The 20,009-nt window shown below is 35.9% G+C and overlaps 1 protein-coding gene across 2 annotated transcripts in view; it reads right to left on the bottom strand.

Moving 5' to 3' along the window:
• Positions 1-1,782: 1,782 nt before the first annotated feature.
• The window catches only part of LOC111173431 (uncharacterized), a 122,320-nt gene continuing 104,093 nt past the window's right edge, over positions 1,783-20,009 (bottom strand). For both annotated transcript variants that reach the window (XR_002644190.3, XR_002644191.3), the window contains exon 4: positions 1,783-10,202. The gene's annotated coding sequence lies outside the window, so the exon portion shown is untranslated. The remainder of the gene's footprint in view (positions 10,203-20,009) is intronic.

Here is a 20,009-nt window from a genome sequence, read left to right as displayed (position 1 = left end):
CATAGATGTTGTACATTTTGAGACTGTTTTCTAGAAAAGTCAAAATGCATAGTGCTCACTGAATCGTAGCAAAAGCAAATACAAGTCCTTTCTGGAGAAAAGCATCCTCTATATAGACTCCCAGGTTACCCTGGATTAAAATCAATCAACAGGAGTTTACAATCAAAGATCAACAAACACACGCGGGAAAAAAATCACCTTGAAGTCAGCAGAAACAGCAAATTTAAAGTCTTCAGGTAAAGGACTAATAGAGAATCATTTTTATTGTTTTGATAGAGAAGAATGAGCAAGACAAAAATTACTAGATATATTGGAAAAGGACTCCAAAGGAATTTTAGAAATAAAAAAATAAAATGTCAAATTAAAAGCTCAATAGACAGATTGAAGAGCAGAGAGATGAATTGAGATCAGTGGACTGGGGGTGAAAAAAGCTTATGAAATAACAATGCAAACAAGTGAGTCCAGAGATAGACAATATGAAAAAAGGTTAACACATAAAAAGGACAGAATGAGAAGGTCTCTATATATCTAACTGGATGGATTGAATGAAGGACTAAAGGGAATAAAAGAGAACAATATTTAAGATAAATAGAAATATTATCTCTAATTCACAAGACACTGTGTTTGCCTATCAAAATAAATTTAAAAATAAGCCAACATCTAAAGACTATGGAGTATCAAGAATAAAAAGATGAGCTTAAAAGCAATAAAAAAAAAATACTGATTACCCACATAGGAATGATAATTAGATCTACAACTAACTTCTCATCAGAAGGCAATGACTTGGGACTTCCCTAGTGGCGCAGTGGTTAAGAATCCATCTGCCAATGCAGGGGACACTGGTTCGATCCATGGTCCAGGAAGATCCCACGTGCCATGGAGCAACTAAGCCCATGCGCCACAACTACTGAGCCTGCTCTCCAGAGCTCTCGAGCCACAACTACTGAGTCCGCGTGCCACAACTACTGAAGCCTGCATACCTAGAGCCTGTGCTCCGCAAAAAGAGAAGCCACCACAATGAGAAGCCTGCGCACCGCAACGAAGAGTAGCCCCCGCTCACCGCAACTAGAGAAAGCCTGTGCACAGCAATGAAGACCCAAAGCAACCAAAAATAAATAAATAAAATATAAACTTTTTTTAAAATTTACCTCAAAAAAAAGAGAAGGCAATGACTTAAGGTCATCAATATGCAGAGAGAAAAAAATTTCAATTAAGAATTGTGTACCCAACAAAATTACTTTTTAAGAACAAAGATGATATAGAAAGAATATCTATAAATCAATAATAAAACAATCCAGTTAAATATGAAGAGATATGAACAAGTAATTCATAAAAGTGAATATCCAAATGACTAATAAGAATACAAAAGATATTCATTAATCTTCAGTTATTAGGAGAATGCAAATTTTAAAACTACACAGGGATTCTACTACATCCATATCAGAGTGGCCAAAACTAAAATTAATAAGATAAATAATGCCAAGTGTTGGCAAGAATGGGAAAGCAACTTAAACTCATATCTATTGCTGTTATGAATGTGAATTAGTATAAACACTTTGGAACACTATTTGGCAATGTCTACTAAAACTAAACATATGTATATATATCTCCTATTAACCAGCAAGTCCACAACTGAATATATATGCAAAAGAAATGAGAGTTTATGTCCTCTAGAAGATATATTTAAAAAGGTTTTAGGAGCTTCATTCATAATAGCCAAAAAACTGCAAACAACTCAAATATTGATCAATAATTGAATGAATAAATAAATTATGATACATGCATACAATGCACTACTGCACAGCAATGAAAAAGAATGAGCTACTGCTACATGCAACAATAGGAATGAATCTCATAGACATAATGTTGAATAAAAGAAACCATACTAAATAAAAGTACATATTGTAAGATTCCCTTAATATGGCACTTTTATAACCTAATTTACAGTGATAGGCACCAAAACAGTACTTTTGGGGTTTACTAAATGGGAAACAGGAAGAGGGAGCCTGGTAGGGTGTTGAAATTATTCTCTATCTTGATCTGGAGGATGGTTAAATGAGTGTGCCCGTGTATATGTATATATATGTAATTGTGTGTGTACATAAATATTTTAAATATGCATTTACATATTCAAAATAGACTTGTACATCTTACTACATATGAATTATGCTAAAAAAATACAAAAAGAGATAGTTCAAGAAACAGAAAAATGACCCCAAAAGTATGGTCTTAGATCAAAAAAGTACTGGGAAGCAAAAGATTGGCAAACATGTGCATAAATATAAATAAATATTGTCTCTATAAAGTAATGTTTCAAGTGTATGGGTTTTAAAAAGAGTTAGAGACAGAATTAAAATGTTGACAAAATGGCCCAAAAGTTCAATGGAGTAATCTGAGTTAAATTGTTCTAAGATCCCAGTTCTTTCTAAGAAGGAGATTATTTTATTATGCATGGTAATACTTCAGAAGTCATTACAAAAATAATAGAAAAGAACTATTTAATTTTCAAAAACAACTCAGTCAATGTTGATTTAACAAGCAAGAAATGTAGAAGAAGTGGGAAATTTAGAAATCCTAAAAAAGAATAAAATCAAGTCCAAAATGTCCATAAAGAAAATGAATGCAAATCAATTTAACATGACAATTAAGAGATATTGCCACACTGCATTGAAAAACATACCTACAACCTAAAACCTAATGACATGTAAAGTTTGTAAATACTAGAAGAAAAAGATATACTACTTAAATTATAAACTAAAGAAGGCTTAAGTTATTATCAGAAAAAAAATTCAGATAAAAAGGATTATTAGGGTTTGAGAAGGTCATAAAAGTTTCAGTTCAACCAGAATCATAATTATAAATTTGTATGCATCTAATAAAATAGCCTCAAAACATATAAAGTAAAATTTAATAGAACTATAGGATGAAATTGATAATGCTATCATTAAGTGGGAGATTTCAACATACTTCTTTCAATTATTTATGGATCAAGCAAAAGAGAAATTAAGATATAAAAGATTGTACAATGCCATTTACCAACCTGTACCCAAAAATTGGAAAATAAACATTTTTCTCAAGCACATATAGTACACATGTAACAATTAACTGCATAATTGACCATAAATAATGTCAAAATTTTTCAAAGAATTAGTTTATGAGTTCCTTCTCTTCTGACAATGTAAATTAATTAGATGTCAGTAACAAAATATAAGGAAAAAACCCTATGTTTGTAAATGTAAAACATACTACTAAATAACTCAGTTGTCAAAGATGAAATCAGAATAGATATATTAAAATGAATATCTCAGAAGTGAAATGTACTATGGAATTCAGCAGAAGTGGTACTTTGAAAACTAAAAATAGCTTAAAGTGTAATAAGAGCTAAAAATTAATGAGCTATGTGCCCAAATTAACAAAATATAAGGAAGAGTTCAGAATTAGAAAAGAATAAAACAATAAAATTATAAAAGTTAAAATAAAGTCAAAAGTTGGTCTTTGCAAAAACGAATAAAGAAACTTTTAATTCAACTGTAAAAAAAAGATGAGAAGGCACAAAAATATTAGGAATAAAAATGTAGACATAGCAAAAATTCCAGGAGAATACTAAGAAAAATTTATGCCCCCAAGTTTGATAACTTTGATAAAATAGATACATTTCTAAATAATTTTTTTAAATAAAATGGACTCAGGGGGACATACAATACCCAAAGACTTCTTTACAATTAAAGAAATTGAATCAGTAGTAAAAACTCTTTCAACAAAGAAAACACTGAGCACAAATACTTTAGTAGGCAAAATCTACCCAGTCTTCAAGATTTTTACAGCTTTATATAATACCTTTCAAATTATAGCAATAAAGGAATTACTAAACTCATTCTATGAAGCCAATATAGCTTTGATACCAAAATCACATAAGAATAGTAAGAGAAAAAGAAAGTAAATTATAAGCCAATTTCTTTCATGATCATAGGTGCAATGAGCCTATACAAAATAATAATAAATTAAACACAGTATTATGTAAAAATAATAATATACCATGACCAAGCTGGGCTTATTCCAGAAATGCAAGAGTCACTTAAAATTATAAAGCATATAAATATCATTAACTTGGTAAACAAATTAAGATCATATCAATAGAAACAGAAAAAGCATTAGATATAAATTAATATTAAATCATGATATTTAAAAATTTCAAGATGCAAACAGAAGTGAGAATTATCAACCTAAAAGGAAATTTATCAAAATCCCACAGAAAATATAATTATAGTAGAAAAATGTTAGAAGCCTACTTTAAAAAATCAGAAATAAGATACAGATGCCTTTTTTACTGTATCTATTCAATGTTCTAGCTAGAGCGATAAGACAAAGAAATAAAAGATATAACAATTGGAAAGGCATAAATAAAAGTGTCATTATTTACAGAAAATATAACTGTCTAGATGAAAATTCCAAAAAGACATACAGATAGATTTAATTAAATGAGAGAGTTTAGCAAAGAGACTGGATATAAGACCAATATGCATAATTAAATGCATCTCTATACAGCAGCAATTAATAGAAAGCATTTTGAAAAAAAGATACTGTCTGCAATAGCAATAAAAATATTCTGTACCTAAGAAAAAGTCTAATGAAAGATAATACAAGAGATGTATACAGAATATTATTAATCTGTATTAATAGCAAAAGAAGAAAACCTAAATTTAAAAGTTTGATTTAGTCTGGGTCCCTCTATCCACTAACAGTAGAACCTGAGAGAAAGCTTTTAGTAAAAGTCATTTATTGAGAGCCTGATCTCATAAGAAGGAATGAGGGATGAGGGAAGTTAAACAGCGAAGAAGAGAGATCCAACACAAGGATGCATTTTTTTGAGCTGGCCATTTTTACACGCAACTGGATATTTTCTGCCATGGAATCATTTGAGAAACCTTATGAAAAGCAACTCACGACCTTTTTCTCTTGTGAATAAAGGCAGTTGCATTTATCTATTGATTCCCATTTCCCAATGATCAAGCATTGCTAAAAAGGGTATTAACTACTCTGTCTTCCAGGATGTGCCATGAGTGGTTCCCAACAGACCTCTTATAGTAAAGAAGACCCAGCCTAGGAAGCAAAAGAACTGTCATGAGATTGAGGAGGGGCACTGTCAGATTACACATGTGTGAAGCCAGTTAAAGTTTGCATGGAATTGGTCACCGTGGCTGTGGCTAGAATGAGAAGTGAGGCTGAGAGGATTTGCAATGATGTACAAGAAGCATCCAATACAGACACATACCATGTTCATAGACAGAAAGACTTAATATTGTAAATATGTCAATTCTTTCCACACTCAATTCCGATCAAAATCTGAAACTTTCTTTATGGACTTTTTAAGCCCATTCTAAAATTATATGGAAAACCAAAGGGTCAACAATAGACTAGACATTTCTAAAGAAGAATAACATATGGGTTACTTGCCTCACCAGTTATCCAGATTTATAAAGCTAACATTATAATGTGGTATACAAACAATTGACCAATGGAAGGAAAACCAGTTGCCAGAAATATATCATACATATGGAAACTCGATATTGATGGGTATCAGATATTCTGTAGACTACTGGAGGGAAAGGTGAGTAAAGTATGTTTGGGTAATTAGTTGTCTCCATGAGAAAAAAAAAAAAAGAAAGAAAGAAATTGGACTTCTACCTCAGACCATTTATAAAAATCAATTCTCACTGTATTAAAATTTGAAATGCAAAAGGCTAATTTCCAAATCTTTTAGCAGAAAATAAAGGGGAATATTGTTAGTATCTTAGGATAGAGAAGAGTTTCTTAAAACAATTAATTGATAAAATCAACTAAATTAATGTTAAGAATGGCTGTTAATCAAAATATAACACAAATAAACTGAAAAAAAATGACACAAATGTTTTCAGAGAATTTAACATGTTAAAGCCATATCAATGTTATACAGCCTTGAATGGAATTAGAGCCAGATAGTAATCCAAAGGCAGTAAAGTAACAATTCACTACCCAAGAGCAGAACAAGCTGTGTCCTCAGTGTTTTTCAACACAGGCACTCTTGGCATTTGGGGTAGGACCACTCCTTGGTGTGTAAGACTATGCCATGTGTTGCTGGAGGTTTATCATACTGACTTTCACCTCCTAAATGCTAGGAGCAACTATCAGTTATCATGACAACAAAAATGTCTCAATACATTTTAAGTATTCCCAGGAATTGGGCAGTGCCTCCACTGGTTGAAAATCAATTTGATTCTACCTAGAAAATACATTTAAAAAAAAACAGAATAAGAGAGAGAACTGAGCCACAGTTGAGGGCTAAGCTTCCAAGTCATGGAGAAAATCAGATGTTTTTGCAAAGAGTGAAGGAGTTAACTGTCTGAAGGCCTGTCTGAAGCTTCAGGAAGAAACCTCGGGGGAGGCCCAGTAAGGAAAGCTTATTTTCTTTTCTGGTGCATTGGAGGGCAACCTGGAGATCTCTATCCAGACAAAAGGATAAGAAACAGATTTTGAGGGAACTGAATCTTCCATTGGATGATTTCCCCAGACAAAAACCAAGAAAACTTCCAAAACCATCTAAGAAAGACCATACAGTTTTAAAAGAACTAGGTTTCTTGACTTATATACTGGGCCATCAAGGAAGGGATTGCTGAGGGGGAAAAATGTTCCATTTCATGGCCAATCAGGGCAGAAAGAAATACAGGAGGAAATAATAAAGTGCCAACTCCCGAAGATGAAATCATGGCAAATCCCTTGGGGCTTGAGAAAAATGAAAAGGGCATATAAAATTACAAAGCAGCCAAATGTCTGTCCCAGATAATGGACACAGGTGTATCCCTTAACATGCCCAGACTCTATCCTACTTATCTAAGATTTATAGATTAACTTGTGTAATTATTATTTGTTGCGCAATAATATTGGGTTCGTGTAAACTCAGTTTTCAAAGTCTGTAACTCATGTAGGATGATTATATATTCACTTAATAATAAAGGAAACATGGACTAAAAGCATTTAGCTATAAAGATTAAATTTACAGGAACATTGGAGAGAGCTTTTGCTTACAAAAAGGGCCTATACAGTAAACAAAAAATAAAATTAATGAAATAATATATATTTATCATGTATAATATAATAAATCATGTTATAATAATATAATAAATTATATATTATAGGTTATGATAATGTGAAAATGAAAAATAATATATAGTACATATAGTAAACATAAAAAGATGAAAAGGATTTGCGTAAGCTAATAGCATTGGTATTCAGCTATACTGCTTTTTAAACTACTAATGATTATCCATGGTTATAAGAGTAAAGGTCATCATCAGTCTTCTACATCACATAACTGGATTTTTCAGAGACCCATTCACCTGCATAAAGCCATGTCCATTCATTCATGCATTTATTCACTCAATAAACACCAGCCCTGTCCCTACCATTGGCCAAGCACTAGAGAAGTAGTTAGGAATCTCTGCCCTATAAAAGATTATAGCTTATTAGGGAAGATAGAGAAACAAAACAAACACTAGAGTTACAGAAGATAAATTTTTTCATAGGGAACACTGAACAGCTAAATAATGTATGTATTATGGGAGTCACGGGGACAGAACAGAAAGCAGTTTAAAAGATCTTCCTAAGGTGACACTGATTTGAATTTTGAAAGATATATGGTAGTTAAATAGGAGGAAGCATTTGAGAAAACAGAATAGCATATGCAAAGGGCCAAAGGTGTAAAACAGTATAAACCTCAGTAACAGGATAGGGCTGAAGCACTGGATCAGTGTGGGAATGGGGCAAGTTTAGAGTGTCAGGCACTGGTCCCAACAAGAACTTTGATAAGCCTAGGCCTCCAATTTAGAACTGTTAATGGAAGGCATAGGGATCCACTAAAGGAATTTAAACAAGAAGCTGAAATGCTCTGATTTACATTTTGAAAGATCTTTCTGTTGGGGGGATGGAGGGTGGCCTGACTCAGGACAGGGATAACAGTCAGGGTTTTGCAGTGATCCAGGTGAGACACAATGAGAGCTTAAAAGCAGGCAGAGGCAGAGGATTTGAGAGGAAGAGGACTTATAAAAAAGGTATTGAGGGGCTTCCCTGGTGGCGCAGTGGTTGAGAGTCCGCCTGCCAATGCAGGGGACACGGGTTCGTGCCCCCGTCCGGGAGGATCCCACATGCCGCGGAGTGGCTGGGCCCATGAGCCATGGCCACTGAGCCTGCGCATCCGGAGCCTGTGCTCCGCAACAGGAGAGGCCACAACAGTGAGAGGCCCGCGTACTGCAAAAAAAAAAAGGGTATTGAGGAGGCAGACTTCACAGAATTGGTGGCTGATAGGATTGGTGAAGATGGAAGAGAGGTAGGTGTCACCAGATTCTGGCTTGAGTATCATTTGCCTTACAGTTGGAGAACTTTAGAAATGAGAGTAGGCAATAGAGAAGAGAGTGAGTTCAGCTGGGGATATGTTGACTTTGTGGAATCCAGGAGACACCCAAATAAGAAGAAACATTTCATAGGCAATTAAATATATGGTATGTACACTCAGAAATAAGGTCTGGGTTTAAGAGTCAGACGTGTTTGCCTTCACAAGTAGCAGCTGATGCTAAGTTGGAGAATAGGGAAAATAGAGAGTGAGAAGAGCCAAGCACAGCATCATGGAGATAACATTTCAAGGACCAAGAGAGGAAGAGCAACTACAAGAGACTTAACAAGAGCGTCCAGAGAAGAACAAAAGCAACAAAGAGCCATGTCATAGAGGCCAAGGACAAAAGAAGAATGGTCACAACAAGAGGATAAAGAAGATTACAAAATTGTTCATAAGTCGTTCATTGCGCTTATGAATCAGGAGGCCATTGGCCATGCTAGGGGCAGCAGTTTAGGTGGAGTGAGGGGTTACAATGTTGAGAAGTGGGGGAGAAAGAGTGAGGAGGAGAGGAAATGGAGATTCTGATGAACATAGCTCTTCCAGAAACTTAGCTATGGAGTCAAGAAGAGACAGTGGCTTGAGGGGCTCAAGAGATTGAAGGAGGGTTCTTGGCCCTATATGTCTGCACACAGTTCACAAATGCACAAGTACAGCACGTGGATACACAAAGAAATGTGCCTTCTTTATTTTGTGATTATTCCACCCAACAGGGTAGAATGGAATACATTTAATTATTATAAATGTTCTCATTCTCTTACAGCTTAAATGGCCTCTCCTGATGAGTTCATCTCTTTCAGGTAAATGCCCTGTTCTTCCCCAAGAACACCTGCATTAATGACACCATTGGGGGGTTAATATGTGCAAGGCGCCTGTTCAAGAATTTTACAAAAATTATTTAAACTGTCATAACTACCCTATTTTTACTTCAGTAATGAGGAAAATGAGTAAGTTGACCAAGGTCAGGCAGCTAATAAGTGTTGAAACCACGATTCAAGCTTATGCAACCCAACTTCAGGGCCTGTGCTCGCAGCCACACTTAGCTAACACCATGAAGTTGTCTGGGCACGTGGAGGATTGAGAGAAATGAGTCCTAGGATCCTTACGGCCTCTGCTCATCCAATGATTGGATCTGCTCCCTGCACTGGTGAATGCTGTGGTGCAATGGGTCCCCTCTGATCCTCAAGCTGGTAAGCACTACTAGGTTCTAATGATGGCCTATGGACACCCAAATCTCCACACACTGTGGTCCATTCCTCCTCTGCTTAGGCTCTCTCAGCACCTCTTTGTCCCTTTCCACAGCATCTAAGGACATCTGGAAGTCCCATGTGTCCCCTATAGGCCTGGGAACTAGTGGCTCTGCCTTAGGCACATCCTCCTTCAATCACTGGGTGCTATTTCCTTTACATCATGTTGAACACTGCAGCTAGCTGCACCCTCCCCCATAATGCCTGTCATCATTGCCCTACATCTTCCTCTCATTTTGCTGCTTCAGGCCTCAGGTCTAAAGAGAAACATTTCTCATTTCTCTCTGTCTCCGATTCTGAGTTCCAGCTACACTTTCCATATAATAATCAGCCAAATTTGTATGTTAATGAGAGTTAAAGAAATTTAGAAAAGGCATATCCTTCTCACCAAAAATTATTGCCTCATTGCATACTCAAGAAATTCAGCCTATGACTAAAGCTGATCAGTCCTACCTTTGTTCCAGGCAGAATTGTCACCGTCCTCTCATTCTGTGGGGCGACGGGCCTCATGGGCCAGCTGTACAGGTAGGAGGCTGGAAGAGAACGTGACATTAAAGGGGAAATTAAAGTGCATTGGTTTAATATCTTTAAAATATTATCAACAGATATGTGCCTAAAAACCTCCTTTAGGATTATAAACAAGTCTAAGTAAGTAAAGTCTTCCTATTCCCCTCTCCCTAACACTGTTCTTCCTTTTAGTCTGGGAATTTAATCCTGTATTTGGTCACAGATTTGCCTTCTATAATTTTATTATAGCCCTTTTTAATTTTTGCAGCCAGAGTGGGAGAGACTCAAGCTTGTCAACATTTTGCATCTTGAGAAAAAAGATCATTGTAACAAGGTACTTTTATTTAGGACCAGAACTGACTTGGGTGTCTAATGAGTCATACACAAATGAGAAATTTAATACTACATATGCAAATATTTTCATTACATAAATAAGACATATTTTCCTTACAGGAGTTCAGCTTACAGATTTAGAGTGTAATAAAAGAACTACTGGTATTATTTACATCAGCAACACAGATACTCTAGCTTTAAAAGGTGGCATTGATACTTATAAGCCCGACTTCTCTATCTGCTTTAATGAATGCGTTCATGAATTATATGTATCTGCGTGCAGTAAGCCATCAACCAACACATCTTATTGCTGGTTCTTTTAATGTAAGTTGGAAAATCATCTACAAGCTCATACAAATTAACAAGTGAAGCAATAAGACTGTAATAGATGAGCATATAAGAAACATGATCAAACATTTCATACAAGAGAAAAAAACAACTAATAAACATATAGGGAAAGAACTTTTTCATACTGAAGAAGAGCAGACAAGAAGATAAATGATGTATGATTAGTGATCATTCAATTAAGAAAAACTTAAAATGATAACACTCAATTATTATAAAGTTGAATGAAAGTAGGACCCTCATATGTTTATAACCACATAACAGCTTTAGAAAACAATTTGGAAATACTCTCTGAGACTATACTATAGTCACACACTTGTGCCAAGTAATCCTAATCCTGGGAATTTATCTTAATGAAGTGATCCAAAATAAGAAAAACAATTTGGGTTCTACAATAATAATTTGGAGTTGGCAAACTTTTTCTGCAAAGGTCCAGATAATAAATATTTTAGGCCTTTGTGGGCCATAGGGTTTCTGTCTTAACTACTCAACTCTGCCTTTACAGTGAAAAAGCAGCCATAGATGATATGTAAATGAGTATGTTTGGCTGTGTTCCAATGCAACTTTATTTACAAAAATAAGTAGTGGACAGGATTTGGCTTTTGGCCCAAACCCAGCTTCACAATGTTATTAATGGCAAATGAGTGGAAAAATCTAACAAATCTTAACAATTAGAACACAGTTGCATAAAATATGATAATCCACTTAATGGTTGATTAGGTAGCCATTAAGATAACAACAATTATAAAAATTGTAGCAGCATGGGAAATGTTAAGAAGCAGGATCCAAAATTATATACACAGCAAGAATATAAACATATAAAATTCTATCCATACAAGGACAAAGGCTAAAAGGGAATACATAGAAATTGCAAATAACTGTTTGCTATGATGGATGAGATTCGAAGCTTATTATTTTCAACATCAGTATTAAAAATTTGCTTGAGAGGTAACACAATCTTTAAACACTCGGAGCGACACTGTATTGCTGTCATCACAAGGCATCTGCCCTTTCATTAGAAAAAGTGCCGGGAAAACAAGGCAGAGGCTTTAGGCGCTTCAGTAGATCTAGGGTGATCATGTGTAGTTTCATAACCACAGACAAATTCCTAACTCTGGTCCATCATCTTGCAAATTGGCTACAATGGCCGCAAACGATCAGATGAAAAATTTGCATGGCTTAAACAAATCCCTTTGCACTACTGGGACCAACTCAAAGGGCCTATCAAGCTAATGGTCAATTAACAGCATGTCATCATAGAGGATGGTGGCCCATATATTTTAGATCTCATTCTTGTTGCAGCATGCCAGAGCCTTCCTTAAACAAAATCCCATATTTATCACCAATTGAGCATAGCTTGAAGCCATGGTCATAAAATCTTTATACTGCTGTATACTACTTAATACTGCTTACTATGTTTATGCTATCTCCTTTGGTCTACAGAACTCACTGTAAAAGAATATTGGAAAATTTTAATATAATTCTTGATTTCTATGGGCACATTAAAAACATACATAACCACTCTATAGTCTGATAGTTAAGAGCAACGGTCTGGATCCAGACGGCCTGGATTTAAATTGCTGTTTCTTAACTTACTATATATATGAATGTAGGCAACTTGATTAACTTCCCTATGCCTCAGTTTCCTCATCTGTAAAATAGATACAGTAGCAGAACCTACCTCCTAGGATTGATTAAATAAATTACTGATGCAAATCGCTTAGAATATAGTTTAGCATACTCAGCAATACTGAGGATGCAGTGTTTCTGAATACTTAATAATTGTCTATTATTGTCTTGAAAAACTGTATTCCACTAATATTTTATTTCAAATCACTATTGTTCATGGAATTTTGTCTCACCACTCTATTCATATTATTTTCTCCTCAGGCAGCACATAAAAACGTATGTCAATTTCCTAAACAGACAATGGTTCAATACCACATCTCACAAATCTATAGCACTGTAAAAAGTGCAATGGAAAAAAATCAGATTTACTCCGGTAATAGTCTTAATTTCACTGTTCCTCCACAAACACTGCTTACTATCTAAAAGCAATACTGACAGTCACTTTCCCCCGCCCCCAGGCTCCAAGAAACACTGCTAATAAGGTGACAAAAGTTATCTTAGACTTTCAGTGGGAGCTACGTGGGAGATGAGGTGGGTCCTCTCCAGGACGGTTCTAGGAAGCAGGTGGAAAGTTTGTCCTGGGGTTTGTGCTGTCAGACAAAAGCAAGGATCCGACTAAGCAACACAGTGAATATTGTATTTTTTATTATAAGTCATAATCAGCATTTATAGGATTTTCAATAGTTGCTGTCAACACCCTGCATTTACTATCCAAGTGTTGCCAGTTGAGCAAGTTTGTAAGGTATAAATCATATTCTGAAAACAGCATCGAAGAGTTGAAAAGTAAATAATATATATAAGTGGGTAATAGCATGCTTTATTTGCTGCCATTTGTAATAATAAATATATTTATACTTTCCTAATTATACTAACATCACCATTTTTACACTTGCCAATATGCCTTTTGTAGTGTAGCACAAAGTTGCTTTTCCAACTTTGCCCATGAGTCTTCTGCAGATTTTTCTGCTCACCTGTTAAGTTTAGCCAGACTTCACGAGCCTCCTAACAAAGTTGATGACCAGATTATAGTTTAGAAGTAGTTATAATCTCAACTAGAAGGTCAGTAAAACAAAATTTTATAGAAAATATTTCCAAATACAGTCTAAGATGCAGAAATGGTTAAAAAAAGATTTTGGAATGTTTGTTAACCAAAACACCTTGTGGCTTACATAGCAATGTATTCATTGTATGTCTTATTATGCAAGACATGTTCCAAAGAAACATATTCAAGATGCAAATTCCTGAGCCCCACCCCGGCAGATTCTGATTCAGCAAACCCAGAATGGGGCCCAGTAATCTGCATTCTTCCCAGGTATCCTGCTGTCTTTTATTGAGTGTATCTCAGACCACATATTGATAAAGACTGTGATAGACAATCACAGTGTTTCCACACCTCCACCATCACAGAATATTGAGAGTATGAATTTATGTAGTAGTTCGTATACCTTTGTTGACAAACAAAATGATCCTGAATTAGGTTCTAAATGAGGCTTTGCTGCTTAATGTGTGATCACCAGGCCAAGATACTTGGATGCTCTCATACTTTATCGTCATAGTTCGTTGGTTACTTCCCCAGCACCTCTTACCCAAGACAGCAACCTGAATTTCCCAGCAATGCAGCTGGTGTGGGATTTGATCCTTCCTTTAGCTCCAGTTGGAAGTTGGCTGCCTTAAGCCATTCAGCAAATCTGATCCCATTAATCACAGAGATTAATTCAAAAGGAGTGACACATGACCCAAGTCAGGCCAGTCAGGGCCAGGAAAACTCACTTCAGGGATTTTATTTGAAATATCAGGAAGAGAGACTCTGTTTCCTGGTGGAAGTGCCAGGAAGCATGTGGCTAGGAGCTGCTAGCCCCTGATTTGGGCCCCAAGCTGGGAAAACAGGACTGAGAAATAGAGCCAGGAACCTGAGCCTAATCTTGGGATCTGAGCCCTGGATAAAGTCTCTCTGTCACTTTGAACATTCAGTTCTGTGAGCCCCCAGATTCCATTTTTCACTTAAGGTTGTTTGAATCAGTTTTGTGTTACATGCAACCCAAAGCATCCTAACCGATGTACCTGTGAAATGAGAACATTTTGCTAGATGTCTCCCTTTCAAAAATACCTATGATCTTTAAAATTCTTTAAAGTTGAAGATTAGACTGATTAAATTACCCAGTAATATCCAGACAATGCTCTGCACACAAATTGAATAGAGACCTTATCTTCTGTTAACTTGTAAACTGACTGGGAAATTTTCAACTGGCTACTCTTTGGCAAATATTTTGGAAGTAGCTCTTAATTGGGCCAAGTACTAAAAATATGTGAAATGGGGTATAATTTATTATTCTATGTCCTACTGGACACACTAAGTGCCACCAATAATTGAATTCTTATGTTGATCTTAACCAAAGGGAGAGTATGATCTAGACAATGGGTAGGCTGGGTAAGATGAGAAGAGGAAGAACTTTAGCAGAGATTAGTCTACTGAACCAGGTGTCACAATGGATCTTAAGGTATTAAAGATGGTCGTTTTACAGAAAGGAAATGAGTTATTAGCAATGTATCAAAGAGTTCTTCCAAGAAATGTAAAATTATATTTTTCCCAATTCCAAAATACATTTCAGTTCAATTCAACCAAATTCATTGCCATCTCAGATATAAATTTAGAAATTTTCCTATATTCTAAATCTTCAGATCGTGTTCCACATAATACAGGTTTCCCATAATGTTTTGGGAAGTAATTAAATATATTAAAAATAACATTTGTGGGCTTTCCTGGTGGCGCAGTGGTTGAGAGTACACCTGCCGATGCAGGGGACACGGGTTTGTGCCCCAGTCCGGGAAGATTCCACATGCCACGGAGCGGCTGGGCCCGTGAGCCATGGCCGCTGAGCCTGCGCGTCCGGAGCCTGTGCTCTGCAACGGGAGAGGCCGCAACAGTGAGAGGCCCGCACAACGCAAAAAATAAAATAAAATAAAATAATGACATTTGTGTTACCATATTGCTTTCCAAATTAATATGTTGTTACATGCGGTATGATATATTCTGGCCATCTCTCTTGAATTAATTGGGATTACAAGCCCTCAGCTTTAGGCTCATCACTACAAAAGAATCTGTCAGATAATACGTAGAGACGGAGCCAAGCATAAAGCTAGATCTTACAAAGCTTACACTTTTCATCTCTGTAAATCATAATTTCAGTGCTTGCAACATTCTGAGTTCAGACACCACAGGCAGTAATAACTGGCTTAAATGCTTTCACGGTACAGCTGTTTCCAACAATACCTCCATTCATAACTCTCAAAAAATAAAATGGCAGCTACAAGTGCCTTGAAAGAACATATGCTCCTCTTTACATTGTCCTACAGGTTAACCCCCAGGATGCTCTCAGCTCCACACAGCAGTAGTGGTAAATGAAAGCATTATGTCCAAAGTTATTACACAAGGCCATGCATAACTACACACATCTCCGTGTTTTCTCAGTGAGGAATCTATGTTTGAATTGCACTGTGAAATTATTCTTTGTGTTCTGGTGAATTTGTTCATATTAGCATAAAAACTTCAAAATATCTTATCTGGCTGTTAAGCAGAATTACACTCAAGTCCTGACAGAAGTGCTGCAGTAGGGACTGCATTAGTGGAGACTCTTTTTAGTTGGACATTAACGAAACCCAACTCAAACTGGCTTATGGAAAGGGGGAATGTAGTGACCTTGCAATTGGAAAGTTGGAAATGGATATATCTTTAAGCAAGAGATGGGTCTCAGGTTAAAAATGTACTTGGAGAGCTCTGCCTCTCTCCTTCCCCGTCTTTCAGCGATGCTTATCTCTACTTGTTATATCACAGGCAGACTCTTCCTGTGTGTGTGTCAGACAAGATGACATCCCTCAGCCCCAGATGCACATGTGCCCTGCTTAGCAATCACAGTGGAATTAGACATCCTCCACCCATCAAAGTCATATATCAATCTCAGAAAAGACACTAATTTATTTTTCTTGAGTCACATGCACATTCCTGAATCAATCCTTGGCACACCAATAGCTAGGCTTGGCCACATGCTTACCCACGAAGTGGGGACAGGCCATTCTGATTGACATCACCACCTGGATCACGAAGAATGGCCGAGGAGTAGAGAGGAGGATGGGAAATAATACTGAGCATACAAAATCTACAGCTTCCACCAGTCCCTGCAAACCTTCTGTCCTCCTGATAAAAGTACAGGCCCTAGAGAAAACATTTTCACCATATGGAAAAGACTGTCCCAATAAAGGGGATAGATCCTATAGGTTTTTATAAGTTTTCATTTGTGAACATTTTTAAACCAATCAGTCAGCACTGAAAGATCATTTATACCTGAACCAATGCATGAGTGGCATTTGTATATAATATTTCCTATGTGGATGGGGGACATTTGACATTTTCTGAAAATTCTAAAATCATGTGAATAATGTGAAGACTTGAATCTGGAGAATATAATGGGTAAATAGAAAATAAATCAGGTGAATGCTTTACACTCAAAGCTTGGGGGAGAAGGGGATCTTCAATTAGATTATAATGTGGGAAATAAATTACTTCCCAATGAAAATTTATCACTTGCATTTAAATTCAAAATGAGGAATTTCACTTTATTTTACTTCATCAAGTTAAAATAGTCATTGGATTTAATTATGACACTTATAGAACATGGCTTTTCAGTATCAATAGTCATACCTACTTCCACCCTGAAAATAGCATAAACACTTAGGTTCAAAATTAAAAGCCATCCCTACCCTTAAAGTGGGTGATTATTCTCGTATCCTAGTTTAAAGCTTCTTTGGATAAACAATTATTTCTTAATGTGCTTTCCAAATGCACATAAAAATGGTCAGTGGGAAACCAGTGTGATATTATAGGGATGAATTCAGTTCCAGCTAACTGAGTAGAGTTTAAAAGGGAAATGGTTATTCTTCAACTGCTTTCTCTAAAGTTTGACAAAATTGTAGACTCAAGAATTTATTCACAGGTTTGAACATTCACACTGAACTCTGGTCTTTAGGAACAGAGCTCTCTAGCTGGTAAAACAGGTTCTTATTTTTGAGGGGAAAAAAAAGTTCCTGAACCTAAGAACAGCAATTTCCTGCTTACGAAGCAAAGGTTAGATCTATATATCCTGCCTGCTGTGCAGCCTTTATGTCATTATGGAGAACTTGTCTAGCAGGGTAAAAAAATAGTTAGAAATCAGAAAAATAACTATAGAAACTGTAAAAAAACAAAAGACAACTATAAATTTAAAGTTGCTATTATCACTCATGCTTATTATACAAGAGAGAAAACAATAGCTGGGTTAAAAATTAAGACAAAAGTATAATTTAGTGAGTTTACTGATCCCAACAATTTCAGAGACAGGTAAGAGTTTTTGCTAAATCACAATGTGACTAGAATCACTAATTTGGCTATTTCCTCAGTAGGGATCTCAACCAATAAAATACGGTTTATTTCACAGTCTTTCAAATTCATGAAATCCTTACAGTACTTTTATTATTTCTGAGATATAACAGAAAACTCTTTCCAAGAATATTAGTTCTATTTCACTATGCATACAAGATAAGAGGACTCACACAATTGCTTTCAACCCTTTGTTTCTTTACTAAAATCCAATTGAAACTGCAAGTCATTGCTCTTTTGACTGAAGTTTATCCCCAACCTATAAATTCCTTCTTGGTAATTGGTATGATGAATTCACTGAACTTTTCTTACTTTATAACAAAGTTTTTCCTTCTCTCAATTCTCCCAAGTATAGAAGCTTTAAATAACCACGTTTTTAGTGCTGTTCTCAGAATGAAATTTTTTAAATTAATATTTCCACATATTTTTGTTTAAGTTGAAACAAATCTAGGATTCCATTTGCCGTATAATCTCATCACTGTTCTAGAAAACAAGCTAAAAACCAAGTATCATTCAAAACTCTCAATTTTTTAATGTAATTAATCATTGTTAACTTCTTTAATCTTAGCAAGCTCATCTAACCAAGTATTTTTTCAGTTTATATATGTTATTTGCCAGCAAACTAAATTAAAATATAACTAGAACAAGATATAAAATTGGTAATGGTTAACAATTACAAAAGATATTCTTTAATTACGAAACATTCTGATCTTTCACTTCAACTTATCTAAAGACGTGTTTTTAGAGTGGTTAGACCAGGCCATATAAAGGGTGTAAAAGATGCTATGACTCAACTTTACTACATGAGAGTGGACCCATTCCACCCATGTCATTTAGAGGCCAACTCTATGCTGCCTCAGTAAAAAATTACCTTCGTGCCTGGGGTATTAGAGATTCCAACCTGTCTGAGCATGTCTAAGAAACTGACAGTATAGGCACAATGATTCAGAAGCCTCTTGGGAAAGCTACATCACTTTGGGCCTCATCTTATGGAGTACAAAACAAAGTAGAAAGAGTAATTTGTCTTCCTGGATCCTCTTCACTATCAAACACCATCCAGCTTTGGCACTCTAAAGGATGTCAGTTCTGAAGCCTGGTGGAACAGCTGCCGGGACCTACTGAAGCAACAGGAAAGACTATGGAGCCTGCTGAAATGGCTGCTGAGAGAAATCCCATCTGGTCTCCATGCCAAAAATCGTTGTCTCTCTCCAAAGCAACAGAGAATCATTTTTCTCCTGCCCTCTGTGACCATAATTGATTAGATTTCCCTCTTCTTGTTGGCTGCTAGAAAGCTTAGAGCCAACTTCTATTTCTGGCACTATTATAGACCAGATATCCTGAAAGACCTTGCCAATAAAGATGACTAAAATGTTGAATTAAGAAAAAATAGATCTTTAATTGCATTGCGGAGATGACACAAAAGAAGACCACAGAGGCCAAAATTAAAGTGAAAGCAGACACCCAGAAGTTAGACAAGTACCAGTGCCAGCTTTCCCTCTGAGTGCTTGTGCTGAGCCCTGAAGACCTTGAGTTTCCACCATGACAACTGCATAGGGTTTGGAGGGCAAGAGATAAATACATGCCCAGAGTGGGAAAGTAAATAGGAAGATAGGTCCACATAGTGCTGAGATATCAAAGAGCTACATATTCTCAGTCTTAGGACAAGTGAAAAATAAACCCACCTAACAAAAATAGACAGCACAGAAATTTCCCTGTCTCAACCTTGGAGCAAAGTTGGAAAAAAAAAAGATATCTTGAGAATTTACACCACTGATGTTCAAATTCACCTACCTATGTGATATAGAACACTTGGCAGAGAATTTTATTTGAAGTAGCCCAACTGAAGAGTATGTGTGCCTAAGATGACTGAAAAAGCAAATGTAAACTCTCTTTGGAGTAACATTACTTCAATCCAGACATTAATGAATTCCCATAGTTAAAAAGAATATGAGCTCTCTGTAAAAATAGTCATAAACAATAAAGGAAACAGTAAAACATAAGATAAACTCAACCAAGACCACAACAGAAAATAACCACAAAGACTTCAAATACTGGAAATTTTAGATTCATAATATAACGTAGTTATGTTTATAATCATAAAGAAATAAAAGAGAAA

The sequence above is a fragment of the Delphinapterus leucas genome, chromosome 21 (assembly GCF_059928025.1).
Source record: "Delphinapterus leucas isolate spDelLeu-1000000601 "Yukka" chromosome 21, BTC_Dleu_Yukka2, whole genome shotgun sequence".
NCBI classification, from domain to species: domain Eukaryota; kingdom Metazoa; phylum Chordata; class Mammalia; order Artiodactyla; family Monodontidae; genus Delphinapterus; species Delphinapterus leucas.
This window is presented reverse-complemented; position numbering and strand designations above follow the sequence as displayed.